The sequence below is a fragment of the Limulus polyphemus genome, unplaced genomic scaffold (assembly GCF_000517525.1).
Source record: "Limulus polyphemus unplaced genomic scaffold, Limulus_polyphemus-2.1.2 Scaffold726, whole genome shotgun sequence".
Taxonomy (NCBI): domain Eukaryota; kingdom Metazoa; phylum Arthropoda; class Merostomata; order Xiphosura; family Limulidae; genus Limulus; species Limulus polyphemus.
The window spans coordinates 432,345-442,118 of record NW_013666336.1 but is presented as its reverse complement, the minus strand read 5'-3'; the positions used below and the strand labels follow the sequence as shown (position 1 = coordinate 442,118).

Genomic DNA, 9,774 nt, shown 5'->3' with positions numbered 1-9,774 from the left:
TTTCTAGCGTTGTAAGTCCGCAGACATACCGCTGTGCCACTGGAGGGGGGGGAATTATGGAGTAGTGTGCATGTGTATAAATATAGATGTGGGGGGGAGCATGCTGAATCTCCTCTTTGGAAGTTTTTTAGCTGCGGCAAAGCGGCTCATAGAATGGCTTTGAGATTATTTTTTTTTAAATACAAAAGTTTAGCTCAGAGCTCCGTCATCTCTTAACCGATTTGAGACCTGATTACAGTTTGTACTCAGGAGGTCAAACCCTTTCGATTGATGTATTTGACCACGCCTAAATATAAGTATAGAAATCTAACAGCAAGGTATGAGACATTAACTGCGTTATTGCAATTGTAACTCAACCTTTTCGACTTTCACTTGCTATTAGGAAATAATTAAAATATACTTAAAACATTCATAATAATTATTCTTAGGATTGGTTAGACGCGAACCGTTCATCTTTAATGAGGCGGATAATAATAATTTTGCTTACTGTCGTATCTAAGCAACGTGTTCTAATTCACGTGAATATCGCTGCTTGAATTATTTTACATGGAGCTGTTGCAACAATAATGTCACAGTATGGACACTGAAAGAGCCACGGCACTACCATGCCGATTCTGTTGCGACCATTCACTCATTTCATATACAGTACTTACCCAGCACAGGAATTTTATGATAAAAAATTGTTTGCACTTATTCTGTTGTAAAACTTTTAACAAATGCATGCGAATAAAGTTTACCCAAGTAAAATAAGTTATTCGAAAACGTAAGCTTTAAGCTTAATTGTGAAACTGATGTGAAATTATAATTAATGTAGCTTTAAAGTGCTTTAAGTTAACCTGTTTATATACTCCATACCATTGAGTCATCACGGTGTGGATTTAGCAACAATAAATCCTATTCGAAAGAAGAACAAAAGTTAAGCAGGCATTTTATCTGTTACAAAATAAAACACATGGGCCACTCTGACATAAGGAAATGGATCACGTGCAGCTCTGGGTATTGTAGTGTCTAACACCAGGTGTTACAGTAAGATAATATCTCGTTTATTAAATCTATTGATGAGCTATTGGTATAGTGTGATAGTAGCACATTTATATAACCAGGAGGAATTTAGGCATATTTTATTTTTAGTTTAGACTTGTGTTATTGGGATAAAGTTTAACGTACGCCATTGTTGTTTACTCTTGTTTTACAGATTCAGTCTAGGGCTCGCTATTGCTGTAATGTCTCCTTCGCTGTTAATAACTTTCCTCTACGCGCCAAACACGCAACGACGACGTTTACTGGCCGTCTTTAAACGTTTTCCTTTATTGTCATTCGCGTGGGCCATATGCCAGGTGACGAGCGCGTCGAATTCCTCATTCTGGCGGATGTTACGTAGGCAATTTCTCCACCCTTGCGCGGTATAGATGCGCGTTCGCGAGATGCGTAGTACAGATTCTTTGTGCCATTCTTCGCATACCAAGTAGACGCTCGGTCCTGTGACAACAAGAGTTCAAGCCGTCCAAAATCAATTCAATTTTGCTTGCTGCAGCTTGAATCTTTCACCGGTGAGTAGACAGTTTACATTTCTCTCTTGTGCGTGTCTAAGTTTCTTAGATTTTCTAAAAACAAATTAAAAAATTATCATTTTCTGTACTGTATGCCACAAATCTTTCACATATTTCAGGCGTTCCACTCCAAAATCCCTCTTCACGCGGCCAAACGAAACAAAAAACTGGGCTCCGTATTTAATTAAAGTATAAGTAGTTTTCTCTCTTCAGTTTATTCGTATTTTGGTGTTTTATGTTGCCTGTTATGCATTTTGAGGAACTCTGAGATCAGATATTTACGTAATCTCTATAGAAGTCGTTATTCAGCGCTTGGCGTCACTTTATCTACTGCTATGTTTTAGCCGCATGTGTATGGTTTCGCGCTGAGCGCACGCGGAGACGCTTGGTTGCCCCGTTTAGTAACGGCCTTAAGATTTGACTCATTGGACCAGCTGCCCTGAGCGTTTTGGCTGCTGTGCCATTTTGGAACGCTTGGGATTTCGTGCAAAACCTGAAAAATCTTTGTTTTGCTCTATGAGTGCATTTAGTCTTTGTCAGGTTTAAATTATAGCAATATAAAAGGTTCATGTCATCATCAAAATTAGATCAGTGATCACGTTTCTGATAATCATGAACAATTACCTAAAAGGCATAACTTCTTTGTTCCTAACAAATAAATCAAGATGCCGCTTCGTTAGTGTTTACTAAAAAAAAATACAAAAATCTCATAGTATTCTTGAGATATAGTTGAAGTTGGATGGTTCGTTAAACAGTTTAAGTTGGAAATGTTTTTATTAGACTGTGTGTAAGAATCTTGTGACTTCCAAACTATACTAACAACTCCAACCTACATCTATATTTATACACATGCACACTACTCCAAAATTCCGCACCCTCCCTCCAGTGGCACAGCGGTATGTTTGCGGACTTATAACGCTAGAAGCTGGGTTTCGATACCCGTGGTGGACAGAGCACAGATAGCCCATTGTGTTGCTTTGTGCTTAATAACAAACAAACAAATAATTATTAATATTATTTACATATTTTACTTGAATTAACTAAAAAGATGTTTAGGTTGCCACTAGATACAATTAAAAACATTCCCCACAATATTTCATCAGCCTAGTTCGTCACAAAAAAAGATTAATATTCATTGGCTATTCTTATAAACTTCAAACATTCTACCAGGGAGTTTTCTTCTTGTTGTCATTAGAGAAGATTGTGAGTAGAGTGAATATGAAAAGTTTGATTCAAATTGTGGTTAATTTTGTGCTAATGGATTAAGACACTTCAACAGATCGTATCTCACGATTTCATTATTTCATACACGCGCAAAATACGACGACCATATTGGGGACGAGTTTTTAATAGTTCTCTATACTTTAATATCTGTGAATAAAAATACACCGCGTCGATACCAGGCGTACGTTTTAGCTTCGTTGTATGCAGTCTGAATATTTGCAATGTAAGAAATAGAATAATAAATTTGGATCTACTACCACAGTCATTTCCAGATCGTTATCTGTGATGTTTTAGTTGGTTTAAATATGTTTTGGTTATCACATGTAGCAGGCTCAGTGAGGGGCGGTTTGAGAAGCCTACATTTCATCAAGCTCGTGCACTTAAACGTTCTTCGTCCTATTTTGAGACTTTCTCGACGAATCTGTTACCTCCACCAGCCAGCTAAATGTTGTAGCTTTCTCAGTACCCTGTTTGTCCGCTCCTCTGCTGCGATATTTGAAATTTGTCTATTAATATTAACTTCCAATTAAAGCAAGCTACTTATTCGGAATGAAACTAAAAATAAACACAAAGAATATCCAATCTCATTTGAATCGACAAGCCACGGTGATATTTAAAATCAAAGCATAAAATACAATTGGCCTCTCCTTGATCGCTTGATCGCATTGAAAATGGCCAGACATAATCATGATGATTAAAACAAACAAACAAAAAACAAGAACAACAACACAAGTTTTGTCTAAAATGGATATATAAAACTCACAAAGTCTACAAACAAGACGTACTTTTAACGCATTTGATTGTTCTGTGTATGTTGTTATATTATTTAACAGAACATCTTCATTCAGCCACTGTGAGTTTTATGTCCCCATTGTTTGTCTAACAATGGACCTAAACACTTAACACACCAACATGTGTTGTGTAGATCCCGCCAATAAAAAACTTTGTCAAATATGGTGACCAAACTCGTGAGATACAAACTGGAATTTTGGTTGTAAGTTCGCAGACATTCCGCTGTGCCACTGGGGGTGGGGGGGCAATATTAATAATAAACAACTTGGTGTTAAAAATAAATAAGTAATTTGATGTTAATAAAACTAAATGACGAAAATATTTCCGATGTGTAAGGACTTAAACAAATTTGTAAAAGTTACATTTCACCAACTTTATTTAGTTCACTCCGAAATGGTTGTTGTTCAAGTAACTGATGGTATCTCAACCACTACTCTGTTTGTAGTATCCCAGCCGGCCTGATGATATATCTCGTCGGCACAGGATGTAGTAGATATAGTGTGGTTTATATGTTATTACATATTGCTTTCAGTCATAAGTCATTATAATTATCTATAGTGTTACTGTCCTCTCAGTTTAGTGCACTACGTCAGGGTTAATGTATAAATGTTTTGAATAGTGTGACGGATGTTTCTTTTCATACGTTATTAACTCGAGTGACTAAACGTCCTTTTTCTGTTGATTTTTGTTTTGTTTTTTAGAATTTCGCGCAAAACTAAATGCTGTCTGCGTATAACCGTCCCGAATTTTGAACTGATAAACTAGATGAAGGGCAGCTAGTCAAAAGCACCAACCGCCACCTATTGCGCTACTATTACTGTCTCATCGAATAGATGGGTTTCACCGTCACTCTTATAGCGCACCCACTATCTCAAAATGCAGAGCGCATTTTTGCGGCATTGGGTTGCGAACCAAGAATCCTTTATCAAATAACAACCATCGGATAAGGTAGTAAATATTAGAATCAGTGGGAAGTAATTATGATGAATAGACATAAAACAACAGTTTACATTAATATTAGATTACCCTTCTGTTTGGTAATACTTAAGATGGTAGTTTAATTCTTCCAGATTTTTAAAATAGTAAAATTACGTTCATGTACCTGGTAAAGATAATATTAGATACGGCGACTAACGTGCCGATGAAAGTCTAATAATTGTACAACCTTAACACTTGTGTGTCGTTGTTTCATTAAATTATTTTTTTACATGGTGGTGTATTCCTCTCATAAGTAACCGTGTAAAATACAGCGCCCTTCCATAATTAGTTTTCTAATGAGAACACTAGACACGCGCAAAATGTTGAACACCCAAACACCACCCTAACATAAGTAGTTTCTATTGTATGACTAAAGCTGTTATTCACGAATGTCACCTTTTTCACAGTAGATTTTTGAGCGTTATCACCCTTGACGATCCTACTTTTTTATTTGGCGGGTGGGTGGGGGGTGAGATGAAAGGAGGTCGTACATAAATGTAAGAAGAAGGAAACAACTTCTTGGAGTTTTATAGTCCTTCTCAGTCATTTCCTTTTTAACTATTGAATCTCTTGGATACTTGGCCTGAAGTTTTGTTCATATGTCGTAAAAGTTATTGAAAGCGGTTATAATTTAGACTGTCTAAAATTATAATGTATTAATCTCTGAGGGTAATAATGAAACTCGTCTCTGTGAAACAAGAAATCCCAAGGCCAGTAGCGGTTTTGATTGTTTGTTTGTTTGCAATTAAGCACAAACCTACACAATGAGCTATCTGTGCTCTGCCCACCACGGGTATCGAAACCCTGATTCTAGCGTTGTAAGTCCGCTGTACCACTGGTAGGCAGCGATTTTGAATCGTTAACTTGACCGTGTAGAGAACTACGATGAGTCTATTATTTAGAAATGTGCTTGGATTGTTGAAGCTACCTAGAAAAACCAAAATGATATTCGAACAGTTCATTTACTCTTGTTTTTGAATGGTTGCTGATCCGTTTTACGTTTCAAACGGATATTGAGTAGGAATAACTTCAGTATAATTTTTTTAAAGGTAATTTACTCGTGGGAAAGGAAATTGATTTGCATTTAATAAACTATTATATGTGTATTAAACCATATATCTGTTGAAAATAAACTTTCACGTGAATGGAAAATTGGATTTTCATCATTCGTTCTTAGAATCTTGTAGAGACCAGTTGTGAAATCCTCCGTTCATTGTTGTGTTTTATTTACCATGATCTATGTTACAAATAGACTCCGACATTCACCTAGCTTACGTCAGCGGAAGTAACGTCACTACCCTCCACGTTTTTACACACAATTCGATCAATTCTCCAACCTTTGACAGCCATTTCTGCAGTCCAGTGTCTGCTCTTTTCGATGCCCCCTATTCTCGCTTGTCAGCTTGCCAAAGTCTATATCTGTATGCTGTCTCAGCAGGAGGAAAAACACGAGGGATGCTAGTCCCTGAGACGTCTCCAAGGCCACCTCAGGTCAGGGCGGCAACTCGATTTCAGGTGCTGTTATGTTTTGAGTGGAGGGATAAGATCGCCGGCCCACTCGTGCTCTGCGTTATATATATATATATGTGTATATACAACTTAGTCTCACGTGTCTCTATGCGCGTGTAAATGTTATCTAAATCTTCGTTTTTCTTACGTGAAGGATACATATTCGTGAAGACTGTCAGTATAAAAGTTATACCTTATGCTGAATATCAAATAACATATGTATATTTAAACATATTCTTATATTTTTTATACCTTAACGTTGCAAACAACTAGTCACATATATACATGGTGATTTTAGAGAAAACTTCATAATTAAAATGAATGTATCTTAAATTTAGTTTTCCTAGGGCAATTAAATTTCATCAGTAGCACAATGAAATCTTAAGTTTTATTGAGGGAAATGTGGCCATGATATGGTGTTCAATATGCTTTCCATCACTCTCAAGCAGCCTATCCATAAATGAAGTTATTACAAGTATAATTTGTTTAGGACGATGTTCGTGGATCCTTCTAATATCCTGCATACGTTATTCAAATTATCAGTCTCGTATTGTTGAAAGAAGTAAGAGAGAAAAAAAACAATTTCAATGTACAGTATACTGTGCTTTAGGAACACCCTGTATCAGGTCCAGAGTTTCCAGAATAAAACTTAAGATTCTCAATGTACCTCTGATGAAACTTGGTTATTCCTAAGATAAGCTATTTTAAAGATATACTCATTTTATATGTAGGATTTTATTTATAATTAATAAACATAGTTCCACAAACTCTCTGATATTACGTTTCTTTAGATCCAAGATGTAGATATGTCTGTATCATTGCTTTTAGCAGCATGTCGATACATTGAATAGCAAGAGTGAGGTGTTGTTACACATGCAAAGGTGTCATCCATGTGTGATAATACGCAGTATATTACTGAAGTAATACGTGACAGATTAACTTAACAAATCTTATGTACGTCTTATATAATTTTTCTCTTTTATATATAGAATATTTCCATTGAAGCTTATAGAAAATTTCAACTCTTTCTATACTTTGTTCGATGGGTACGTTTCAATGATTTCGTTGCTCTGTGCTTAATGGCTATAGGTGTCGCTGAAAAAAAATGTTTTACTAGGTGCAAAACATGGTGTTAAAAACAGAACTAATATGTGGCACGAGGTGGATCATAAGACGGATACACTAAATCAACCAGAGACATCTAGCTGCAGCTGTTCACTTTGTTGCATCAGGTTTCTGTTAGGCTCGTTTTAGAAAGAGTGCAGAGTGAGTTCCAGTTGGCAACCGCTGAGAAATAACGCACTTACGACTTTGTAAACACGGCAGAAAACAACGGTAGAAGTGTTTTCTCTGTCTAGAAAAATTGTTGATGACTATTTTAGTTTTTTGTTTTGTTTTTAGTTTACAGATATTCTACCGAAACTGGCTGGCGTCATATTCAATTTTAGTTTGGTTTGATCGAGCCTAATCTTTCCAAACAAACTTGAGGGTTGATACTTCTTTGACACGCCCTCTTAATAACAACTTGTAGAAATCGCCAGGAGGCAGTCCAGTTTAGTTCCATGATTCTCATCTCTATACAAAACTAATTTTCCCTTTTTTTTGGCACTTAGTTTCGGCAAGATTTAACCAGAGTTTGGAATTTAGTGTTCCGCTTCCTCCAACCCAAGAAACTATGAAAAACACATAGAATCATAGTTTTAAAAAATGTTTGAAATTGTACGATATCATGTAGTCGATATATTAACGAAATGTTCTTTTTTCATGTGCATTATGAAAATTTTAATATTTTTTTCCATATTACATATTTTATACAGTATGTATGAATACACACACAGAAAATTAATATGATAATTTAACTTAGAGTTGCTATATAAGTCAGATATGTAAAAGTGGTGATGCTACAGCCTCTAATATATATATGACTTTGAATGGTGCAGTGGCTATAAACATTACTAGGAATTAGAGAAAGGACAATAAAGTTTTAATAAAATTATATCCGGGTGGCGACCTCTGAAGTCTTGAAATCATGTTAAACATGTTATGTCATAAGATTCGGGAAATAATAAAGAAGATAAAAAGTATAGAGAGCATAACCATATATGTATATACATATATGTGTGTGTGTGTGTATGTATCTAGATTGTGAGTCACTGTTTGTAGTTAAGCACAAAGCTGCATAATAGGCTAATCTGTGCTTTGCCCACAACGGGTATCGAAACCAGCTTTCTAGCGTTGTAAGTCTGCAGACATACAGCTGATGTATCTAGAGAGACAGAGAAAGAGGGAACAATGCTTGCAAATGTATTCTTGATCTTACTGAAAGATCAAACTATTAAAACGTGGTTTGGCTGGCGAAGAATTTGTTGAAATATTTACAAACTTTGAAATGTATAACGATTTTTTCCCTCCGTGTATATATTATAAACTGTACCTTAATTAGAGAATGTGTGCTATATACATTTACTTTAATGATAGTTTCATATACTCTCATAAATATGAAAAATATAGTATCTCTCCCTGAGGAAAAAAAAAAGAGAGAGAGAAATGTTTCTTAATCGTCGAAAATCAACTGAAAGTTAGGCTTAACTGTCCGCGAAATTTAAAAGCACATAGTCAATTCTAAGACATTTTCTGCCAAATTCCAAATAACATCGACCTATAGCTAGTTTTGTCTTGTTGTTAATATCTAAATACTTCCTTTGACAGCATTATCTTCGCCAGATGTATACGTGTGAGACTTGATTTTCGAAGAAAACGCGATCTTCCAATATGGTGCTTGTTACTGTGAAAACGTGGGTTTTGGTGCTTCCAATCTGCTAAGAACGTAAACGGATTATTCTTCTAAGCATCCATCAGTTAATGTTGGTACAAATTGCACATTCTGGGCACCAAAGAATAATTTTATTTGTATCATTTGTTTTGGCTTAAAGATGTCGCATGAAAAATAATGAAACAAAAAGAACAAAATAAATTATTATTTTAACCAAGAAGAAGAACAAAAACGATGAAAGGGGTAGTTTTCCACACGACAGGAATATTGTTAACTGGTGAATGTTGTTTTTCAGGTCTATGTTTTAGATTAATGTTGTTGTTTTTTCAACAAGGTTTTGTTAACCTAGTGGTTAGGGCGCTCTACTCGCAACCTGGGGTTCGCGAGTTTGAATCTCTGTCCCATCGAACATGCTCGCCTTTTCAGCCGTGGGAGCGTTATAATGCGACGGCCAATCCCACTATTTGTTGGTAAAAGAGTAGCACAAGAAATGGCGATGGGTGATGATGAATAGCTGCTTTCCCTCTAGTCTATCACTGCTAAATTAGGGACGGCTAGCGCAGATATCCTTCATGTAGCTTTGCGCGATATTCAAACCAAACCAAGGTTTTGTTTATTTGTTTTTAAGCACAAAGCTATGCAATGGGCTATCTGTGCTGTGCCCACCACTGGTATCAAAACCAGGGTTTAGTATTATAACTCTTCAGACTTACCGCTGAGGGGATGGGGGTGAGCTTTAACAAGATAAAAACTAAACGATAATAACGAGGATAATTTTGCCCCAAATACACGAAAACAACTATTTTTCAATTATACTTGAAAGAAAGTAGTAAGTTATTCTTTCGGGTTATTATTGGGCAATTTTTTAATAATAAAAAGGAAGTTATAAAGAAGAGGAAACAGAACGAAATAAGTACAGATATCCACTTCCGGCACTTGTGTTTAAAA

At 35.9% G+C, this 9,774-nt stretch overlaps 1 protein-coding gene across 1 annotated transcript in view; it reads left to right on the top strand.

Annotated features, from left to right (window-relative positions):
- Nucleotides 1–1,456: 1,456 nt before the first annotated feature.
- LOC106460193 (transcriptional enhancer factor TEF-1-like) overlaps nt 1,457–9,774 on the top strand; it is a 54,220-nt gene continuing 45,902 nt past the window's right edge. Inside the window, exon 1 of the mRNA XM_013919880.2 lies at nt 1,457–1,550. The gene's annotated coding sequence lies outside the window, so the exon portion shown is untranslated. The remainder of the gene's footprint in view (nt 1,551–9,774) is intronic.